The sequence below is a fragment of the Scyliorhinus canicula genome, chromosome 3, assembly GCF_902713615.1.
Source record: "Scyliorhinus canicula chromosome 3, sScyCan1.1, whole genome shotgun sequence".
Classification (NCBI taxonomy): domain Eukaryota; kingdom Metazoa; phylum Chordata; class Chondrichthyes; order Carcharhiniformes; family Scyliorhinidae; genus Scyliorhinus; species Scyliorhinus canicula.
Window position 1 is genome coordinate 269,507,358 of NC_052148.1, and position 21,568 is coordinate 269,528,925.

General features: G+C 46.1%; 1 protein-coding gene and 1 long non-coding RNA gene across 6 annotated transcripts in view; one reads left to right on the top strand and one right to left on the bottom strand.

Annotated features, from left to right (window-relative positions):
* The window catches only part of stpg2 (sperm-tail PG-rich repeat containing 2), a 587,689-nt gene that overhangs the window by 68,456 nt on the left and 497,665 nt on the right, over window positions 1-21,568 (bottom strand). For 4 of the 5 annotated variants that reach the window (XM_038792780.1, XM_038792783.1, XM_038792782.1 and 1 more), the window contains one exon: window positions 15,827-16,173. The exons of the other annotated variant lie outside the window; for it this stretch is intronic. The gene's annotated coding sequence lies outside the window, so the exon portion shown is untranslated. Of the gene's footprint in view, window positions 1-15,826; window positions 16,174-21,568 lie in introns of those variants that run through there. 5 annotated transcript variants of the gene reach the window in all.
* Window positions 1,686-9,876, top strand: LOC119963521. Its single transcript, XR_005460117.1, has 3 exons — window positions 1,686-2,019; window positions 7,450-7,589; window positions 9,342-9,876. It is a non-coding gene; the product is annotated as an uncharacterized LOC119963521 (long non-coding RNA).

Here is a 21,568-nt window from a genome sequence, read left to right on the forward strand (position 1 = left end):
CTGCAAACGTTCCTTCTCTGGCAACATATACAGCCGGGCCGAGATATTGGGCTCCCCTCCTGATGACCTTATTTCAGAACTGCAAGGCAAGAAGAAGAGGGAAGGCCTGTGATAGGTTAGCGGGAAGGAGAGATTAAATGATAAAAGGGATGATGCTTGCAAGGCAAAATTGGTAATAGGGAAATGGTAACTTGTGTTTATGAAGAATGGCATATATCATTTGATGCTTATTAAGAAGACCTATAGGTGTCTCAGACCTGGGTTGTAAAAATAATTGTAAGTTATCCGACGTTGAACAGGATATTATTGTTTAGAGTTTGTTTAAAATTAAAGCTGCTTGTTCCATTTGTGGTGGTGACCATGGGCAGACAGAGCACAAGCCATTATGTAGAATACCTTTCTTCCTTGCCATTGAAATATTAATCGCAGTCTTCAACGTCAGTTGAATTCTAACATTGTTTGATTACACCTGATTACAGAGAGTCAAGTACATTTCCATTTAGAATGCTTGCTTAAATAGCCGTGAAGATGGTGACCACTCAAAAAAACGAGCGTACATCATGATAGATTTGAGTCACTTTATGGTTTGCATTCATTTAAATCTACTCGTTGCTTTTTGAAATTATGCATTTAGAAGCACTTCATTTCCTAAATGATGCAGATACATCACCATTGTAGACTGACAGAGTGCCATTAATAAAGGCACCAAGAGTCGCTGCTTGGGATCAAACACCTGCAAATTAGCTACACAACAAAAGAAGTTTCGGGAAAAAATAAAGTGCTTAAGGTTATCATATTGGTCATAAATAAATCACACAGAACGTAAAGATGGTGAACTTTCTACAATCCACTTTTTAATGTTGTCAGCCGATGCTGTCCGGATCTTAGCCTACTTTCAGAGAAGTGATGATATTTTTAAGTTGTGTTACTTCGATATTTTTAACTTACCAGCTTTGCACAGGTATCATGAACTCTGTTAATTAATGATTTAAGATTTATGACCTGTTATTTCTCTGGTTCAAAGTGATGAAAAGTATGATTGATTCAATTTCGGCGCAGCGTTCTGTAAAGGAAGTATTTTCAAAGTAATCACAAGCCGGTTTAATATTGTTGCAGTTGCACACTGGCCCACAGCCACAACACTAAAAGGTCGAGCATTTAGGACTGAGATGAGGAGAACTTTCTTCGCTTAAAGAGTTGTGAATCTTTGGCACTCTCTATCCCACGGAGCTGTGAAAGTTCAACCTGTTATGAGAGTATTTTCCTAGATTGGGACTTGACTCATTTGAGATGAGAAGAATATCAGAGGCAACCTTATGGAGACATCTAGGATTCTCAGGGTGCTTGACAGCATAGATGCTGAGAGGATGTGCCTCCTTGTGGGAGAGACTGAAACAGAGGGCTTGATCTCAGAGGAAGGGACAGAGATGCTGAGGGATTTGTCTCTCAGAGGGTACTGAATTTGTGGAACTCTTTACCACAGAGACCTCTAGAGGTTAGGTCCTTATGTTCAAGGCTGAGATAGGCAGGCTTTTAATCAGAGAGGGAGTCAAGGGTTATGGGGATAAGGTGGGAAAGTGGGATCGAGGATTGTCATATCAGATCGGTCGTGGCCTCTTTGAATGGCAGAGCAGACTCGATGGGCCGAGTGGCCTCCTTGTGCTCCTGCATCTTATGGTCATTTGGTCTATACTAAAGACAGAGGTTGACAGAGTTTCGGGTACAAAGGAGATTGGGGGATATGGGGATAGGGAAGGAAGGTAGATTGTGGTCGAGGATCAGCCATGATTGTAATGAATGGTGGAACAGACACAAAGGATCGGGCGGCCTACTCTTGCTTAAGTTTATTCTTTGTAACGTAGAATTTACACGAACATATGGGTGTCTCAGCATAATTCTGTATTTTTTGTTTTCTACATTCTGTCGTGGGATGTGGCCGTTGGCGACAAGGTCAGCAATTGTTGAACATTCGAATCCCCGAGAACTGAGAGTCTTGCTGAGGCTATTTCAGAGGAGGAGGTAAGAGTCACGCGCATTGCTGTGGGACTGGAGTCACGTGGAGGCCAGACCGGGTAAGGACGGCAAATTTCCTTCCCGAAAGAGACATGAATGAACCAGCTGGGTTTTTACAACAATCGATGCCATTACTGAGACTTTAGCTTTATATTCCAGCTGCCGCGGTGATTTCTGAACCTGTATTCCCAAAGCAATAGCCTGGGGCCTCTGGACCACTAATGTCCCGTGACATTACCAATCATCAAGAGACAAGGGCCAACTTTGCCAAACCACTAGCCACCCCTCCCACCGCCCCCCCCCCCCCCCCCCCCCCCCTCCCCACCTCACCCACCCCGCAGGATTGTCCTGAATTCTCCATGAAATTAATACTAATCTGCAGGACAATGCTGCCAAGTGATCCTGGAGAAAGGTCACAAGGGTCATTAAAAGTAACGGTTCTGTTTATTAAAAATATTTGTTTGTTATAATAGTTTGGGCATGTGGGGAAAAGGCTGACCATGCAATGAAGACTGCTCGTAACGGGAGTGGTGATGGGGGAGAAGGGGGGTAGTGAGGGGTGTCATGTTAGGTACACTGGTCTAACACTGGCTGCAACTGGATGCAGCTTAGATCAGAAAGATACTCCAGACCTTGAAGTTAGTTCAATCAGGTTTATTGAACTAACAGCACAGTTAGCACAGTTCTCTGTGAGTTCGACTCTCTGCTAACCTAAGTGTGGTTACTCTGCCTGTCTGAACCAGACTAGCTCTTAGCCACGTGGTGGAGGTGTGAGATTGTAATAACACCCTTGACCGAATCTCTAGATGTTCATCAGTGGAAAGAGGCGGAGTGTGGCTCCCTCGTGTCTTTTATAGTCAGATCCCACCCCTGAGTGTCCTGCCTGCTTATTGGTCATGTTCTGTTCTCTGTGTCCATTAACTGCTTGTCTGTATATCATGATGTATGTGTCTACATATCATGACAAGGGGGTAAGTGATTGTGGACTGAGGGAGAAAGCAAGGACGGACATGCTGACAGAAGGGTATGGGGGGGGCTGCTATGGCAGCAGTAAATCGCGTGATAAAAGAAGATTTGGCAGCCCTCTGAAATGACTGTTCCTGCATTTGCTGGCTCAGAGATCGGTGATTGAGTTGGTGAGGTGTGCCAGTCCCACAGGAAGGTGTTGTTAATGACAGCAAAATCTACCTTATTTTCAAAAATGTAAATTAAAGATAGAGATCCCTTATTATTGTCGCAATTACTACCAACTCGACGTAGGTTCATATTTTTTTATTGAAACTTGCTGTTATTGCTTGGGAACAAAGAACAATGCAGCATAGGAACAGGCCCTTCGGCCCTCCAAGCCTGTAACGGCCATGATACCAACCTTGGCCAAAACCCTCAGCACTTCCTTGTGCCGTATCCCTCTATACCCATCCTATCCATGTGTTTGTCAAGATGCCTTTTGAACACCGTTAATGTATCTGCTTCCACAACCTCTCCAGGCACTCATCACCCTCTGCGTAAAAAACTTGCCTCGCACATCTCCTCTAAACTTTGCCCCACGGACCTTAAACCTATGCCCCCTGGTGACTGACCCCTCCACCCTGGGAAAGAGTGCCTGCCCATCCACTCTATTGATGCCCCTTATAATCTAGTAGACCTCTATCAGGCCACCCCTCAACCTCCGTCCTTCTAATGAAAACAGTCAGAGTCTATTCAGCCTCTCCGCATAGCTAACACCCTCCAGACCAGGCAACACCCTGGGAAACCTCCTCTGCACCCTCTCCAAAGCCTCCACATCCTTCTGTTAGTGTGGCGACCAGAACTGTGCGCAATATTCCAAGTTCCATGGAATACAAATTAATGATATATATCTTTTCCATGGTTGCGAACTTGTTTAACACATTCCTGGAGGTTTCACTGGCCTCCAGCACCTCCTGCTTCCCACAACCTCTCACAAAACAATCCTGCAAATGGTCAGCAATCCAGTCCATCCCCAGCCAGACGGCAAATAGATGTTTTGCAATCTGATTGGATGGTTATTGGCCATCGGTCATAAAGCCTGTTTGTCTCTTCCTCGCATACATTTTAGAAATAGCAGCTAGAGGATTCAAATACATTTTTAAATGAGGGCTTCTGCCCTCAGCAGCTTTCTGAAAATTTGCCTTTAATTTATGTGGACTCCAGGGTAATCATGGAGTGCGGGAAACCCTACTCCCTTCCCCTCTCCTGTTCTCTAACCCTTTGCCTTTCTCTCTCTAGCTCCGATTGCAACTCTGTTTCCCTGCCCCTCTCTTGCGCGCCCGTCCACGGGCCTCTCACATCTCTTTCCGATGTCTATTTCTCACATATTTTGCAAGGGAAAAAAGAGAATAACAGATGCTGCCCTTTCACAACAAGTCTCTGTGACTTTGCTGTGATCGGGTTAGAGTTGTCATGGCAACAACTGTCAGCGTAGCTGTAAAGATTTTCCTGAAAAACAAAACGTTCATAAAGTTACCGCAGCTCAACTTATCCTCGGATATTTCCCCCTGCCAATCATGTTGGAGACTTTGCTGCCGGCCGGTCATATACAGGGAAGCTTGATAGCTTTCAATTATTTTTTCCTGATTTGTGTGAGGTAGAGGTATCCTGACATTTTGGTGAGAGAGCCACGATCAACCCCTATTCGGACCTGGCAAGCTACAGAGATTCAGAATTTAGGGAGGGTTGGGGGAGAGATTCACTCAGACAGCATCAAGGGTGAAAGGTGTCCCCTGCGGGGACAGACTAAAAAAATTGAGCCTGTGTTGTCCTCAGAGCAGACAGTTACAAACGTTATTCATCAAAATGAAGACGATGGCTCTTCATTTCGATGAGGCTGAGCTTCGCGTCGGCCTCGAATGCTCAAGGGTCATGAAGACCAAAGGACTCGCTGCGATAATCAGACTCTCTTCTGTGTCCCGAGCAATTCTTTTCCTGCGAGCCTGCAACCATTTCCCTTCTAAATCAGTGCATGGAAATGCACAGGGAGAACAGTCAACAGTCAATCATTTTTGCTGCAGATTTTTCCTTATTTTCACGTCTCATTTGCTTGCTGTGATTCCATCCGTCCACTTTCGCTCCTTGATTTATTCAGTGTCATTGTAAAAAAGAGCAACAGAGATAATTCCACCTATTAGATCATCAAGTTAGGAAACTGAAATCTATCCCCACCGAGAAAGAACGCTAAGATCGGAAATAATGTCTGGAACTGTGAAGGTGGATGTCGGGAGACATGCTGTTGCGATTATAAACTATAAAAACACAACAGCTAAACATAACAGAGACTATTCTAGACGAATGTTCTGGAGACTTGAGTTCAAATCCCACCCAGGCAGCTGTGTAATGTAAATTCAATTGATTAGCTAAAATTTGGACAGAAAGGCTACCAGACTGTCGAAAAATCCCATCTGACTCCCCAAAAATGTCCCTGTAAGGGAGGAAACCTCCCATTCTAAGCTGGTCTGGCCTATATGTAGCCATTGGTTGCCACTGGAAACTGCCATCTGTAATAGCCCAGCAAGCCACAGAGTTTTATCCAGGTAGGCAGCAAGCCACTACCTTCTCAAAAGCGATTAGGGATGGAGAATTAAATGCTGATCTTATTGGTGGAACCCATATCCCACAAATTAATAAAAGCAATTGTCCACCGTTACGTCCTTGAGGGATCGATGATTGAGCAAGAGAGGCCTTGTGGCACAATAGTAGCGCTTCTACTGCTGGGCTAGAAGCTCCAGGTTTGAGTCCAACACTAGGACTGGTTGGCCTTGGAAGGGACGTTTGTGACACGGTTCAAAGAGCTGATAATCAGCTGAGGAATCCTCCACCACATACCCCATTGTTCCCAAAAAGGGTAAAAAAGTGCGGATGTGAAGATACGCTAAAGAAAAATCATTCAGCAAGACAGTTACTCGCTTAACTAGGGCAGGATGTATTCCTAGAGGTTTCTTTGTGTGACCTCCCATCCCCCAGTCCTCCCCCCCCCCCCCCCCCTTCCCCCCAACCTCTGATATTTTTATAACTAATGAACAAATGCTCAATAAAAATTAATAAGTCATGGTTTATCTCCTGGGCTGCTTGTAGCAGTATCCTGGAGATTAATCTTTAATGCCTAGGGACTCCAGGACAATCCTGGAGAGGTTAGGAGCCTTACATTCATCTAAAACATTCAAACAGAAACGTGTCCAGCTACTGAATTCAGCATGGAGTGGAAAATTGTAGGTTTTAGTTAGATAATGAAAAACAGCACCACAGATTCAGCAACATCATTGTCTCAATATCCAGAACCTCCCACTTTTGATATTTTAGTAACGTAACAGAAAACGAGAGAGGAATCTCAGGAATTAATCTCTCTGCTTGTCTCTGCAGTGAGATACCAGAGAGAGGGGCAAACTTCTGAACCATTGCTGTGGGTCGGGAGTCACATGTACGCCAGACCGGGTAAGCACGGCAGATTTCCTTCCCCGAAAGAGACATTAGTGAATCAGGTTGGTTTTTTGCAGTGATTGATGATAGGTCCATGGTCAGCAGTGGATACAGGATACTGGTCAGCAGTGGTGAGGTGCTCAATCTTTCCCTAAAACATTAAATTTCACCAACTGTCATGGTGGGATTTGAACCCATGTTCACAGAGCATTAGCCTCTGGATTATTTGCCCCGTGACTTCACCACTACGCCACCTTGTCCTCCCAGCAGAAGCAAAGGAAAGTCACACCTGTAGCTGCCTACATTTGGCTTGCAAAGGCACAGACAGTGGGTGCAAAAATAAATCTAGGGACAAAATATGTCCAACTACCCATCATCGACCACCACGTTTTGATCATCGCTAAACAGACCCAAATAGATTTTCATTCACTTCCATTCTGTGCACTGCTCCCATTCCTCCCTCCATCCAGCTTCTGATGTTGCCCACCCGTCCGCTCCTTCTCCAACCTGACCTCGTCCTTCCAGATGTTTCACTTCATATTGTCGCCAACACTCGACTCTCACCCCACCTTTTCCAGTGGTCTTACAAATATACTTAAGTAAGAGTAATCTTCCATTTATATAGCAACCTATCATCTCATCATGATGTCCAAAATTGATGTTGAAGCGATTACTTCTGAAGGGTAGTCACTGTTGCCATTATCATGAGATGTATATTGACTGGGATGTAAAGAGTTAACAAGTTAATGATAACGCTTCTTACCACTAGAGGGAACTGCAGAACAGTCATATATATCATGTGACTTCTGGGATTCTGGGTAGAAGATGTTTAGGCATGAGAAAGATCAGTTGTGTATTTGAGAGTTCTGTAGTTAGAGATAGCATAGTTTATTGTCGTAACCTTCTACTTTAAGAATACGTACAAATCTTATTTAGTAGTGTCAATAAATTAGTTTTGTTCGTTAACAAAGCTTGTTGTTCTTTGTTCAACACTACGCATCCAAGCCATACAGGTGAAACAAAGCAGAGAACAACACACCCATGCCAATAAAAACTAAAGCTACTTTTGTGCACAGTGATAGACCGTGGGAAGCAAGCAAATGAACAAATGGCCCGGATAATCTGTGCTAATGACGTTGGTCAAGGTAAGAATGATGGCCATAGCACCGCAAGAAATCATCACCAGCAAAATGTCAACCGCCTAGTTAGGAAGTTAGAAAATACTGTCCCGGCACATAAGAAGGGAGAAAGTGTTTATGTTTGTTACATGTGAAATATATCCTGGGTAGTAGGCTCGGAGGCGGATGGGCCAGTAAGATTCTTTGAGCCAGGTCGGGTGGCTCCCTAATCCAGTACGGCCAGTGGGCGGGTCGCCAGCAACTGGAGTAGCCATGTCCCAGCTGCCTGCTGACCAGTGGTGGGAGGTAAAATTTAACAACCAAAGGCCCAGTTAGAGGTTATTTTCCTAGACTGCCAGCACTTTTTTGGCAGCGGTGCTATACCCTGCCACAAGATGTGGCTTTCCTGCGACTCCTTGGGGATCGAGCGTTCTCTTAAAGGCAGAGGCTCAAGGGCCCAAGGGAGTAGGGGTCAACCGCAAAGGCCATCCCCATGGACCCCCAACTCTGCTGCTGGAGGACTTCCCCTCCAGTTACTGGGGCTTGCCACAGGAAGTAAAATAAACACCAGTCAGCCCTGGGGATTGGGGCGCCTCACAATGGAAGCTCCCTCATGCTTCCCATGTTCCTCAGCAGCATCCACCTCTCTCAGTGGTGCTGCCGTCTCTGCAGAGTGTCCAGCTCCCGGAGTGGGCCGGTAGCCCACCCATCTTCCATAATCGGTAACCTCGCTCGCCTCACCTTCTAGCTCCTGTCCCTCTTGGCAGGGTGGTCGTGGCTCGCCCCAGCATGTCACTCAACGTTGGGAAAGATCCTGTTTGTCATCTCTGACAATGCAGCACTCCCTCAGTGCTGTATAGTGAAGTGTCGGCCTTGATTCATCCTCAATTCTATAGCGGGGCTCAAATACAAATCCTCCTGATTCAGAGGCAAAAGTGTTGATAACCAAGTTGTTCCGGTACCTCCAGTGAAATATTCCATGCTGTGAGAATCTGAGGTGGGAGTTTCCGTTTGGTTGCACTGAATATTTCAATACAATTTTCCTCAAAATTGGACAAACCGCTGCAATAGATTGCAAAATATTAAATGCAAATTACACTGAGTGAAAATTGAGTTTCTGAAATCTTCCGCATTCGTTTAAACACATTGTGCTGAAAGAAAACCTCAACTGTAATACTGGCCACACCCCCAGATTAAAATAATCACCTTTGCACCGTCAGTCATTATGTAAATAGCTCAATAATTTTTAAAAACCATTTTCATTTTGTGGGTTACTCACAGGTGCTGTCTCAACACTGATTAAAATGTTAATTTTCAGCGATAAACCCTTTTGCAGTTGCATTAATCAGGCTCCACAAGTTCCACTCTTAACCATCTCAAAGATTGTTTTTTTTAAAGCAAACTTGTAAAAAAAATCCATTCGAAGACATTGCCTGATTGCATTGTCTCTTGGCAAATTGTATGCTCGTTGATATGCAAATTGTTTGAGTGGAAACTTGAGGAAAAGGCAAACCTGGCATAATTTTGAGCACCATTTGGGAAAACTCTAGGTTATGATGTAACTCCACAATCAAACATGTATGTATGAAAAAGTGCAGGCATGCTCAAGTTGTTGAAAATGGGAATGATCCTGGAGTAAATACTGGGCACTGAGTTACTTAGGTAAAGGAATTCAGGAAGATTTAATAATGAAAATATTGCTGCCTCCACAATGAAAATCTCTCATGTCTGCTCTGTCAAACGCGTTACTCAAGAATCATTGTTGGCACATTCTATCAGGCTCTCTCGCATCTCACAACTCAACAGCATAGAAAAATCAAATCACAGCTTGGCAGACTTTGGTGAGAGAGACCCTGCCGTTACATCTACGCAGGAAAGGAGCTGGGAGTCTAGGAGCAAGGCGGGGATGGGAGCGAGTGTGAAGATTGCAAAGACAGGCTCAGTCAAGTGTGGAACTGCGTCAAATGGTACAACAGCAGCTGAAAACTCAAACTGAAGTAAACAGAACTCAGTGGCAACCCACCTCTCCTCTACAGTCTTGCCTGGGTGGGTCTCGAGAAGGAGTGCATGGTTTCCACCAGTTTTCCCAACGGGTGGACATGTCAAGAGGCTGGACTGTGCAGTGACAGAAGGATAGAGATTGTACTGAGACAGCACTTTTCACAGCTTCAAGATTCCCCAACGAACTTTACAGCCAATTTTATACTTGTTGAAGTGTACTCCCTGTTGGAGGAAACAGGGCAGCCAATTTGCGCACAGCATGATCCCGCAAACGACAATGTAATAATGACCAAATCACCTCAAATAATGTTTATTCGCGTGCGATGTTGATTGAGGGATAAATATTGACCAGGACACTATGATGTAATTATTATTATTATTTAAGTTGACAAATTTCTTTAGCAATTTTAGACTCCTATGAATTGTGCGCCATTGTTTGATGGCACTGGGGAAATCAATAATCAATAATTGTTTCAATTAAGCAAAACCAATATAAAGGACGGAGTAATTTCTGTAAAAATAATGAAAAGTGATCTAGCATTTAATTTAGCATCATGTTTATTGATTGTACAATAGATCGATGTGTCACAGCAAAGAGGAAGTAATGTTCTCTATACATACACCACAACTTAAATATTTGTAACCAATTCACAACTTAATACATATGAGGCAACGGACAAACCATAAAACCCGGAAATCCATGTACCATATCAATTTATTGGGGAAAATTGTTCCCACATTCACTGCCGATGCATAAATTCATGAGGATTTCATTAATTTCTAAGTCAGTTGATTGAATTGTTTAAATAAAGTGTTTAACATTCTATCAGATAGACACCCTCCCTCCTTCCATACATTGAACTCAGTTGGAATCTGAAGATTGAGGCAAATCAAAAAGCCCAAAATTTTCCGAATGAACTTAAATCGATTTGTCGGAAACTATTTATATATATCTGTATGTACATTAAAATTGATTATTTTTGTTTTGTTTCTGTGGAATAAAGAACTAACTGCTATGATTCTAATAGCGAATATACATCATCAGTCATGTGACAGCACAAGTCGAGAGAGAGAGATGGTTCTGGAAGGAGCCTTGTGTTTATCCATCTCCGTACATAGTTATATATAGTCAATAAAGGTTTGGAAGTTTCTGGGTGCCTTTTTTATTGTAGTCTCCGTTAAACACACCCTGAAACTATTCCTGATGATATTTAAGTAACTGCCTTTTGAACAAATTAACTTTCAGCATGTGTACAGAATTCACGGCACAGGGATAGGCCATTTGCCCCATCCTGCACACGAGCCTCTGCATCTCACCCCATCAACATTTCCTCCTGTTCCTTTGCACCCTCTTGTGTTTATCCAGCTTCCCCTTACCTGCTTCTAGACTATTCAACTCAACGACTCCCTACGGTCATGAGTTCCACATTCTCACCAATCTCTTGATAAAGAGGATTCTCCAGAATTCTCCATTGGAGTTATCAGCGACTGTGGCCTGAATGTTTAGGATGACCGGGAATACATCCCCACCAACTCTGGCTTCCCTGCATTCATTTTACGTGTTGACTTGCTGTTGGCAGAGCGTCCACCCCTAACTCATGGCCTTTGAGGCCTGCTGTCCAATCCTTGCCGCAACAGCGCTGCAGTGGCTGGAAGAGGAACTACAAATAGCTGCCTGAGAGGAACAAAGAACAAAGAACAAAGAAAAGTACAGCACAGGAACAGGCCCTTCAGCTCTCCAAGCCTGCGCCGGCCATGCTGCCTATCTAAAGTAAAATCTTCTATACTTCCGGGTTCCATATCCCTCTTCCCATCCTATTCATGTATTTGTCAAGACGCCCTTAAATGTCACTATCATCTCTGCTCCCACCACCTCCCCCGGCAGCGAGTTCTAGGCACCCACTACCCTCTGTGTAAAAAAATTGTCCTCTAAACCTTGCCCCATGCGCCTTAATCCTTTGACCCCCCTCTACCCTGGGAAAAAGTCTCTTGACTATCCACTCTGTCTGTGCCCCTCATAATTTGTAGACCTCTATCAGGTCGCTCCTCAGCCTCCGTCGTTCCAGTGAGAACAAACCAAGTTTATTCAACCTCTCCTCATAGCTAATGCCCTCCACACCAGGCAACATCCTGTGGGATTTTCCGGCCTCCCAGCTTCTCAGCGGCGGTAGACGTTGCATCGTTCACTGGCGGCAGCATTCTCTGCTGCCACCCTGTCAATGGGACTTCCCATTGAAGCCACCAGGAAACCCGAAGGAGGGGGTGCATTACCGGTGGGACCAGAGAATTCCCGGGAACATCAATGTCCCGGGAATTGGAGATGCAGGTAAGTGTAGGGGGTCCCGGGGGAAGGACTGAGGGGGTGGTGAGGGGGGAGATCAGGGTCTCGAGGAATAGACTGGGGAGGGGGGGGGGATATCCGGTGGCCACCAGGGCCTTGAGGGAGGGCACCCCCAGTTAGAAGGGGCTTCTGATGGAGGTGCACTCCCCCCATCCGCACTTCCTGTTTGAGAATCTAACTTTCTTTATTTTTCAGGTTTCCCCCACATGGAGCTGCACTCTGCGCGCCAGCCTAACGTTTGAGGCTGGGTGGGAAAAAACCCTATACGTACGGCCATTAATTGCCACTTAATAGTCTCATCTGGAGAAAGGGTGGGTTCCCAACTGAGGCCTCACCTGCCTCACTGAGGTCACAGCAGGCAGGAACCGGGGGGGAATCTCATCGCTGTAACTTCCCACTCCCACAATCCCTTCACCTCAGACCCGCCGAGGGAGACAGCCAAAATTCTGGCCTATCTTATATTTGGTATAATCACTTTTGCTCAAGTGGAAATGTCTTCCCTATGTTTCTATTCTATTTAACACTCGGTTTCAGAGTGTGCGACCCTCAGTCTCTGAGTGTGGCACCTTCAGGTTTCTGAGTGTGAGAGACTAGTCGGAGTGTGGGACCCTCGGGTTTCTGAGTGTGGGACCCTCGGTCTGAGTGTGGGACCCTCAGTCTCTGAGTGTGGGACCCTCGGTCTGAGTGTGGGACCCTCGGTCTGAGTGTGGCACCCTCGGTCTGAGTGTGGGACCCTCGAGTCTCTGAGTGTGGGACCCTCGGGTTTCTGAGTGTGGGACCCTCGGTCTGAGTGTGGGACCCTCGGTCTGAGTGTGGCACCCTCGGTCTGAGTGTGGGACCCTCGAGTCTCTGAGTGTGGGACCCTCGGGTTTCTGAGTGTGGGACCCTCGGTCTGAGTGTGGGACCCTCGGTCTGAGTGTGGCACCCTCGGTCTGAGTGTGAGACCCTCGGTCTGAGTGTGGGACCCTCAGTCTCTGAGTGTGGGACCCTCGGTCTGAGTGTGGGACCCTCAGTCTCTGAGTGTGGCACCCTCAGGGTCTGAGTGTGGGACCCTCAGTCTCTGAGTGTGGCACCCTCAGGGTCTGAGTGTGGGACCCTCGGTCTGAGTGTGGGACCCTCAGTCTCTGAGTGTGGCACCCTCGGTCTGAGTGTGGGACCCTCAGTCTCTGAGTGTGGCACCCTCAGGGTCTGAGTGTGGCACCCTCGGTCTGAGTGTGGGACCCTCAGTCTCTGAGTGTGGGACCCTCGGTCTGAGTGTGGGACCCTCGGGTTTCATATAAACCAAAAATCAATAAATTGAATAACAAAAATGAGGAGGGGTGGGGGGTGGGGGGGGGGGGGGGGGGGTGGTGACAGTCCCGAGTGAGGCACTGTGACTACACCAAAATGTCTGGGGAAACTTAAATCACTTAACACCAAAACATCATACCTGGGGGTGATGATGCAGCACAAAGTATTTAACTAAACATCTGTGAATCATAACAATGTGATTAACGTGCAAGGAACAACAAACAAAGTGGGAGGCGGCTTGTGTGGCGCATGGACACCAACAAGGACCATTGGGCCAGAAGGCCTGTATCTGTGCTGTCATTTCAATGGAAGCACTAAGAAGAGGAAAGAATTTCCAGAAACTACCCCAAGTGATGCGGTTTATTCATCAGCGGGGTGATTTTGTGCAATTAGGAGAATGAGTGTTTCTTATAGTCCCACAAAGCGGCTCTGCCTTGACCTCCCCTGCTGACAACAAATTCAAAACATGGCCATTAGGCCCAACTGGGCCATGCTAGTGTTTATTCTAAACACGAGACTCCTCCCACCCTACTTTATCTAACCCTATCAGCATATCCTCCCATTCCTATCTCTCTTCCTCTTGTGTGCAGCTGGCGACCCTTGAGGTTTATTCACCTCGAATGCTCCGTGTGGCAGCGAGTTCCACACCATCTGGGTAAAAAGACCTTTCTCCTAGACACCCAATTGGATTTTTTTGCCGACCATCTTACATTTATGGCCCCCTACCTTTGGCTTCTCCCCACAAGTGAAAACGTTTCCTCCAGTGTCTCCCATCTCGGCATACCCCTTGAAAGTGTTGGATGCCTGGCTGGAACCTCTCTTGAATGATGGATAGGCAAAGTGAATGGGCAAGAACATGGCAGAGGCAATATAATGTAAATAAGTGTGAAGAGATTGACTTTGGTAGAAAAACAGAAAGGTAGAATATTTCCTAAATGGGGCGTGATTGGGAAGTGTTGGGATCCGAAGGGACCTGGGTGGCCTTGTTCGTGAACCATTAGAAACTAACATGCAGGTGCAGCAAACAATCAGGAAGGCAAGTGGCATTGTTGGCCTTCATCACAAGGGAATTTGAGTAAGGGAATAAAGATGTCTTGCTGCTGTTGTGTGGAGCCTTAGTGAGACCACACCTGGGGTATTGGGCACAGGTTTGGTCTCCTTAACTAAGGAAGATTATACTTTCCACAGAGGCAGTGGGATATTCCTGGGATAGTGGGATTGTCCCATGAGCAGAGATTGGGGAAACTGGGACTGTATTATCTCAAGTTTCAAAGAATGAGAGGTGATCTCATTGAAACTTACAAAATTCTTAAAGGGTGTGACAGGGTGGATGTAGGTAGATTTTCCCTGACTGGTGAGTCTTGAACCAAGGGACACAGTCTCAGAATAAAGTGGAAGGCCATTTGAGGCTGAGATGAGAAGAAATTTCTTCACTCTGAAGGTGATGAATCACAGGAATTCTCTACCCCAGAGGGCTGTGGAAGCTCAATCATTGAGCATGTGTAAAGCAGATGAGAAATGAAAATCGCTTATTGTCACAAGTAGGCTTCAAATGAAGTTACTGTGAAAAGCCCCTAGTCGCCACATTCCGGCACCTGTTCGGGGAGGCCGGTACGGGAATCGAACCGTGCTGCTGGCCTGCCTTGGTCTGCTTTCAAAGCCAGTGATTTTGCCCTGTGCTAAACCAGCCCCTAATCAATTTCTGGAGTCCAGTGACATCAGGAGATATGGGGAAAGCGGGCAAAATGGTGTAGCGATGCATGATCAGACACAATCTGTTTGAAGGGCAGAGCAGACTCGAAGGGGCAAATGGTCCACTCCTGCACCAATGTTCCTGTGCCAATGAGGTCTTAACCTGAGCATGTGCCTCTCAGTACTGGGCAGAAAGTAATATTCAGCCTGGTGGGCTTTGGGAAGGGACTTGGAGATGACGTTGAGGGGGTGGTGATGGGACTGAATCCCTAATCCATCGTTTGACCCGACCATCTCGAGACTGCTGGGGCTCGAGTCAAGGAATTAGGAAAAAGCTTTGATATTGGGTAGGTGAGATGGGACAACCTCGATTGCTGCTAAAGCAACACGGGGGCTGTATGTCGGGATGAAGGATGAGATAATGGCCGAGCTTCTCTGGCCTCCCCCTGACGTGTTTCTCTGTGGAGGGAGGTTGCCTACCTGTGACCAGCAGCGGGATCTTCTGGTCCCATCGCTAGCTTTCTGAGCGTAGCTCCTTCATCAGGTGAGTGCTCACCTGATGAAGGAGCTACGCTCAGAAAGCTAGTGATTCCAAACAAATCTGTTAGACTTTAACCTGGTTTTGGAAGATTTCTTACAGAACAAGATATCAGCATAGGTCACCAAAGGCTTGGTGGAGGGTTTAAAGTGTGACGTAAAGGAGGAGAGAGCGTGAGAGTTAGAGAGTGGAGAGGTTTAGAGAGGGAGTTCCAGCAACAAGTGCCCAAGCATGGCCATCAATGGTGGGATGAAGTGAGTGGAGAGCTTAAGGCTAAAAGGCAGAAGAGGAATACAGGCAAAGGGAGATGGAGAGGTTCACAAAGAGAATGGAAGGCTTGCTGCAAAAACCCTCCAAACCTCCACGAAGGCTGTGAAAAAGTCCACAGGAGTTAGACAAATATAAAGGCGAGAGAGACACAATTTATTTATTGGCTTTGTTCCTGTGCAGTGACATGGAAGATTAACTAATAGCATTATTACAAATAGCAAGTCCCCATCTACAGTCTTGTTTCTTTACTGTGGATCAGACTGGCCCATTTCAGCTGTTAAATCAGTCGGAGGATGGCAAAGTAGATGAGATAATCTGTATGAAATGAAGACAAGGCTGAAAGCTTACATGGAACAGCTGCTTTCTTTTCGAGGAGCCTCCTCCATGTGAAGTACGTTAAGGTATTTTCTTTGCAAGCTGTGAAGAGTCAGTGTGTTTCTCTTTGTCTTCAAAAACTCCACTTGTCTTCATCTGCTCACCTTAATTCAAGGAACCATAGGAAATAAGACACCATTGACAATCCCTTGGCCCGGGTAGTAGCTGCCAACAACAATGATAGTCACTCGTATCTATCTATATAATGTCTTTAATGTATTAAAAGGCCTTTCAAACCACTTCGCAGGGGGGGTTGTAAGGTAAAGTTTGACATTGAGTCACATAAAGAGATGGTGGTGTGATTAAATTCGAGGCTGCTCAAGAGGTTGGAATCAGAGGGAATCAGAGATCTTGGAGGGTTCTGGAGATTACTGAGATAGGGAGGGGAAAGACCTTGGAGAGATTTGAAAACAAGTTTGAAAATGTTAACATTGACTGGGAGTCAGTGTAGGTCAGCGACCACCAGGATGTTGGATAAACAGGGTTTGGAGTTCTGGGTGACATTTTTAATTAACAATCTTTATTGCCACAATTAGCACTGCAATGAAGTTACTGTGAAAAGCCCTTAGTCGCCACAATCCGGCGCCTGTTCGAGTACACAGAGGGAGAATTCCGAATGTTCAATTCACCTAAAAAGCACGTCTTTCGGGACTTGTGGGAGGAAACCGGAGCGCCCGGACGAAACCCACGAAGACACAGAGAGAACGTCCAGAGTCCGCACAGTCACCCAGGGCTAGAATTGAACCCGGGACCCTGGCGCTGTGAGGCCGGACTGCTAACCACTGCGCCACCATGTCGCCTGGATAGTGAGAAAAAGGGGGAGGTACATTGTGACTAATCGGATTGCTCTTCAAAAGAGCCAGCACAGACTCAATGGTCAAATGATTTCTATCTGTTTTGGACCATTCTCTGTTTGACTGGCTTGCAATCAAGTTCCAGATGTATTGCATCAGCAACTTGTCAACTGTTAACTGATTGAGTAATCAAATCCTATTTTCTAAAAGAGAAGATGTAATATGAGTTTATTTTCATGCCCAGTGTTTCCCTTTGAAACCTGTATATTGGGCACGAGGAGGATTTGTGACATGGTTTCATTTGAGCAGAAAGCAGTTTCTTAATCCTCTGCTCTGGGACTCTGTTCTTTCAGACTTCTGCGTGTTTTCTCTTTTAAACCCGAACAGTGAAGCAATGACGTTGGAATGTAACAGCACACGGCCTTCACTTTGGATGGTAACAGCACACGGCCTTACTGACACACAGCTGGAGGCTGCCTTGGGCTGAGTTAACTGCCTATCCTTGACCCCGGAACAAGACACGACTGCTCTGCCCCTCGTTGTCCCCTATTTTCCCTTTTTAATCTGGTGTTCAGTAGTTCTGAAACCCGAGACCCCCCTCAATAATTCAAAGGAGTCACTATCAACGTGACCCCCCTTGTTTGGTTGTGGAGCCATTATTGATCCATCAAAGCACGTACAGGACTCCCTGATGGTTGACACACTCATTCCAGGCATCATGTAATCCTTATCAATCGCATCAGGTATGAGAGCATGGTTCGCAACCTTTGTGGTTTTGTAATATTTCTATATGTATCTACATCTAGATATGTACAAACGCACATTTTTGGCGGTACATTCGTACACATATACAATGATACAGTATACAAATACAACAATTTACATTGTGCTTCTAATGTAATAAAATGTCCCCCCCCCCCGTGTTTTTGTCACAAAGCAAAATGTGACACCAAAGTTAAGGTGATGTTAGGACAGGTGACCAAAAACTTGGTTCAAGAGATAGGTTGTAAGGAACATCACCTTGTCTCAAAGTTTGAGAGGTGGAGAGCCGGAGGGAGGGAATTCTGAAGCTTACAACCCAAACAGCTGGAGGCACAGCTCCCCCCCCCCCCCCCCCCCCCCCCCCAATTTTGGCACGGTTAAAATCAGCAGACACAAGGGGCCAGAAATGGAGGAGGGCGGAGAGCTTGGACGATTGAGGGACTGGAGGAGGCTACTGAAATAGCAAGGATTGGGTGGGGGAGGACAAAGGAGTTTGAAAACAAGGATGAGAATTTTTATATTGAAGCATTGCTGGGCCAGGGGTCAGCGTAGGTCCTTGAGTACAGTGGACAGGACTTGGTATGACAAAGGAAGTGATCAACAGAGCAAAAATAATTATTTTAATACATTGATCTCATATTTATACACATTTTTTTTTAAATAGTGATTATTCTAGCAAGCATATATAAAATGATATTTGTGGAATGGTAGTTAGTATTGTGACCTATATTGACTAATTACCTGACCTGTAAATTACATTGATTAAAACATTTTTAGTATGAAATGTAAGTGCTTTCATTCCATCTCCTCAATGACTCACACTCATCACTTTTAAACTGGACAAGGGACGGAAACCTATTCAAACTCTTCTAAAAATTCAGATGATTTTGACTGGGCAGAATTTAATGCCTTTCTCCCTGGTGAGTTCTGTGACACAAGGGTATTTAATTGAGTGCGATGGTCCCTCTGCCCCGATTAGGTTCATGGTGAAAAGGTCCATAGATGTCCCATCTCGCTGCCAATTGAGGCCCTAAAGTGGGCCCGCTCAGGGGCCTCAACCCTCAGGGTTAGGGAGTCACCATTCAGGAAGCTCGTCAAGTAAACACTGTCAGAGGTGCTTCTCAGGTGAGTGGGTTTCCTTGTTCAAAGCAAGTGTCTGATTTAGATTTAGATTTATTGTCACGTGTACTGAGGTACATGGAAAGTATTGTTCTGCGTACAGTCCAGGCAGATCACTCCATACGTTAAAATATAGGACATACGATAAATATACAATGTAAATACATAGACATAGACATCAGGTGAAGGATATGGGGCTGGAGTCTCCATCTCGGCAGACCTGTTTTCTGGCATGGCCCGTCCCCGCTGACAGGGGGATTCTCCGTCCCGGCAGCCGGCCAATGGGGTTTCCCATTGTGGCCACCCCCACGCTGTTGGGAAATCCGCGGGCGCGACTGCGTCGCTGGCGAAGCGGAGGATCCTGCCGGCGGGGAATCCCGCCCATGGAGTAGAGTGCTACACAGTAGAGAGATGATTAAGATACCAACATCAGGAAGGTGGAGGGAGAGGCACTGAGAGCCAATCCCTTAAACACCCTCCCACACGACCCTCACCCACCTCCCACCATCATCAGCAATCCTGGTCCTCAGACAGGTGTAGTAACAGAGGCAGCCACTGCCTCCCTGGTGGCAGTACTGAGCAATGAAAGACTGCTGGCCACCGATTGGTCAGCAGCTTAAGGCGGGTGAGACTTCACACCTGGGGACGTTGCGGAAAACGGGTACCTGTCCAGTTAAGTGTCTGATTGGCACTTAATTTGACAGGCCTTCCCAAACAGAGGTGACATTGGGCCCTTGCCCACTTTCCAGCCAGTCCTCGGCTGCCATTTATGTATGAAAGGATTTTAAGGGCAGTGCCAAACCATCACATATCGCAGGGAGGAGGCAGTGGCTGAGATATTTTACAATTGTAACAGCTCCAAGGAACTAAAGGAAGTTAAACATTTCACTGTCTTATTTCAGGAAGCACTGTGCATCTATTTGCATAAACATACAAAAGATGCTGATATATCCAAGTCAAGAATTTAGGAGAAACATCCTTATGGTGAGAATGTGGAACTTGCCATCACAAGTAGTACTTGAGGTGAACGGTGGAGATGTCTTTAAGGGGAGTCTAGTTAAATAGATGAGGGAGAAAGGAATAGATGATTATGTTTTTTTATTAATCCTTACAAGGGATGTGGGCATCGCTGGCTGGGTCATTTATTGCCCATCCTGCTTGGAATGGATGGCTTGCTAGCAAGAGTCAACCAGACCGGTGGGTCTGGAGTCACGTGTAGACCAGACCGAGTAAGGATGGCAGATTTGCCATCCGGAAAGGACATTACTAAACCAGATGGGTTGTTACGACAATCGATTCATTGTCCAGATTCCATCTGCTGTGGCAAGGTTCCAACCTGAGTCACTGGACTACGGGTCCAGTGACGATACCGCTACATCACTGCCTCCCCGGGAGGAGATGAAGTCGGGGTGGGAGGAGGCTTCTGTGGGGCATAAACAACAGCACGGAGCAGATGGGCCAAATGGCCCTGAGTCTCTGGAATGTGGTGATTTTCAATTTTACAATTAACGTGAAAAGCATTTTAAAAAATTGAATTGTTTCGCCCAAAAATAATGGAGGGAAGGACCCCCACTCCTGGCCACTGAAGGAGAGGAGAGCTTATCAGCCACTGAGGCAGCACATGTTGCCTCGGAAACAGGCCCAGCTATGGGGTACATCTGATTGCGGTACACTCAGTCTAGCCACCAAAGGTAGTTTGTCATAGTAATAGGCAGTATTTCTCAGAACATAACTTCATTCTTAGCCATGGAAGTACAAAGAGCAATAGAGCACAGGAACAGCCCATCGCCCCTCCAAGCATGTACCAGTCATGATACTAACCTTTACCAAAACCCTCAGCACTTCCTTGTGCCATATCCCTCTATACCCATCCTATCCATATGTTTGTCAAGATGCCTTTTGAACGCCATTAATGTAGCTGCTTCCACAACCTCCCTTGGCAACGCGTTGCAGGCACTCACCACCCTCTGTGTATAAAAACTGCCTCGCACATCGCCTGTAAACTTTGCTTAAACCTATTCCCCCTGGTGACTAACTCATCCACTCTGGGAAAGAGTGCCTGCCCATCCACTCTATCCATGCACCTCATAATCTTGTAGACCTCTATCAGGTCACCCCTCAATCTCTGCCTTTCTCATGAAAACAGTCCAAGTCTACTCAGCCTCTCCACATAGCTAGCACCCTCTAGACCAAGCAACATCCTCGGCACCCTCTCCAAAGCCTCCACATCCTTCTGGTAGTGTGGCGAAGAGAACTGTGCGCAATATTCCAAGTGCGGCCTTACCAAGGTTCTATACAACTGTGGCATGACTTGCCAGTTTGTGTACTCGATGCCCCGTCCAATGAACAAGAACAAAGAACAAAGAAAATTACAGCACAGGAACAGGCCCTTCGGCCCTCCCAGCCTGCGCTGATCCAGATCCTTTATCTAACCCTGTTGCCTATTTTCTAAGGATCTACTTCCTTCTGTTCCCCACCCGTTCATATATCTGTCCAGATGCATCTTAAATGATGCTATCGTGCCCGCTTCTACCACCTCCGCTGGCAAAGCGTTCCAGGAACCCACCAAACCTCTGCGTAAAAAACTTTCCACGCACATCTCCCTTAAACTTTCCTCCTCTCACCTTGAAATCATGACCCCTTGTAATTGACACCCCCACTCTTGGAAAAAGCTTGTTGCCATCCACCCTGTCCATACCTCTCATAATTTTGTGGACCTCAATCAGGTCCCCCTTCAACCTCCGTCTTTCCAACGAAAACAATCCTAATCTACTCAACCTTTCTTCATAGCTAGCACCCTCCATACCAGGCAACATCCTGGTGA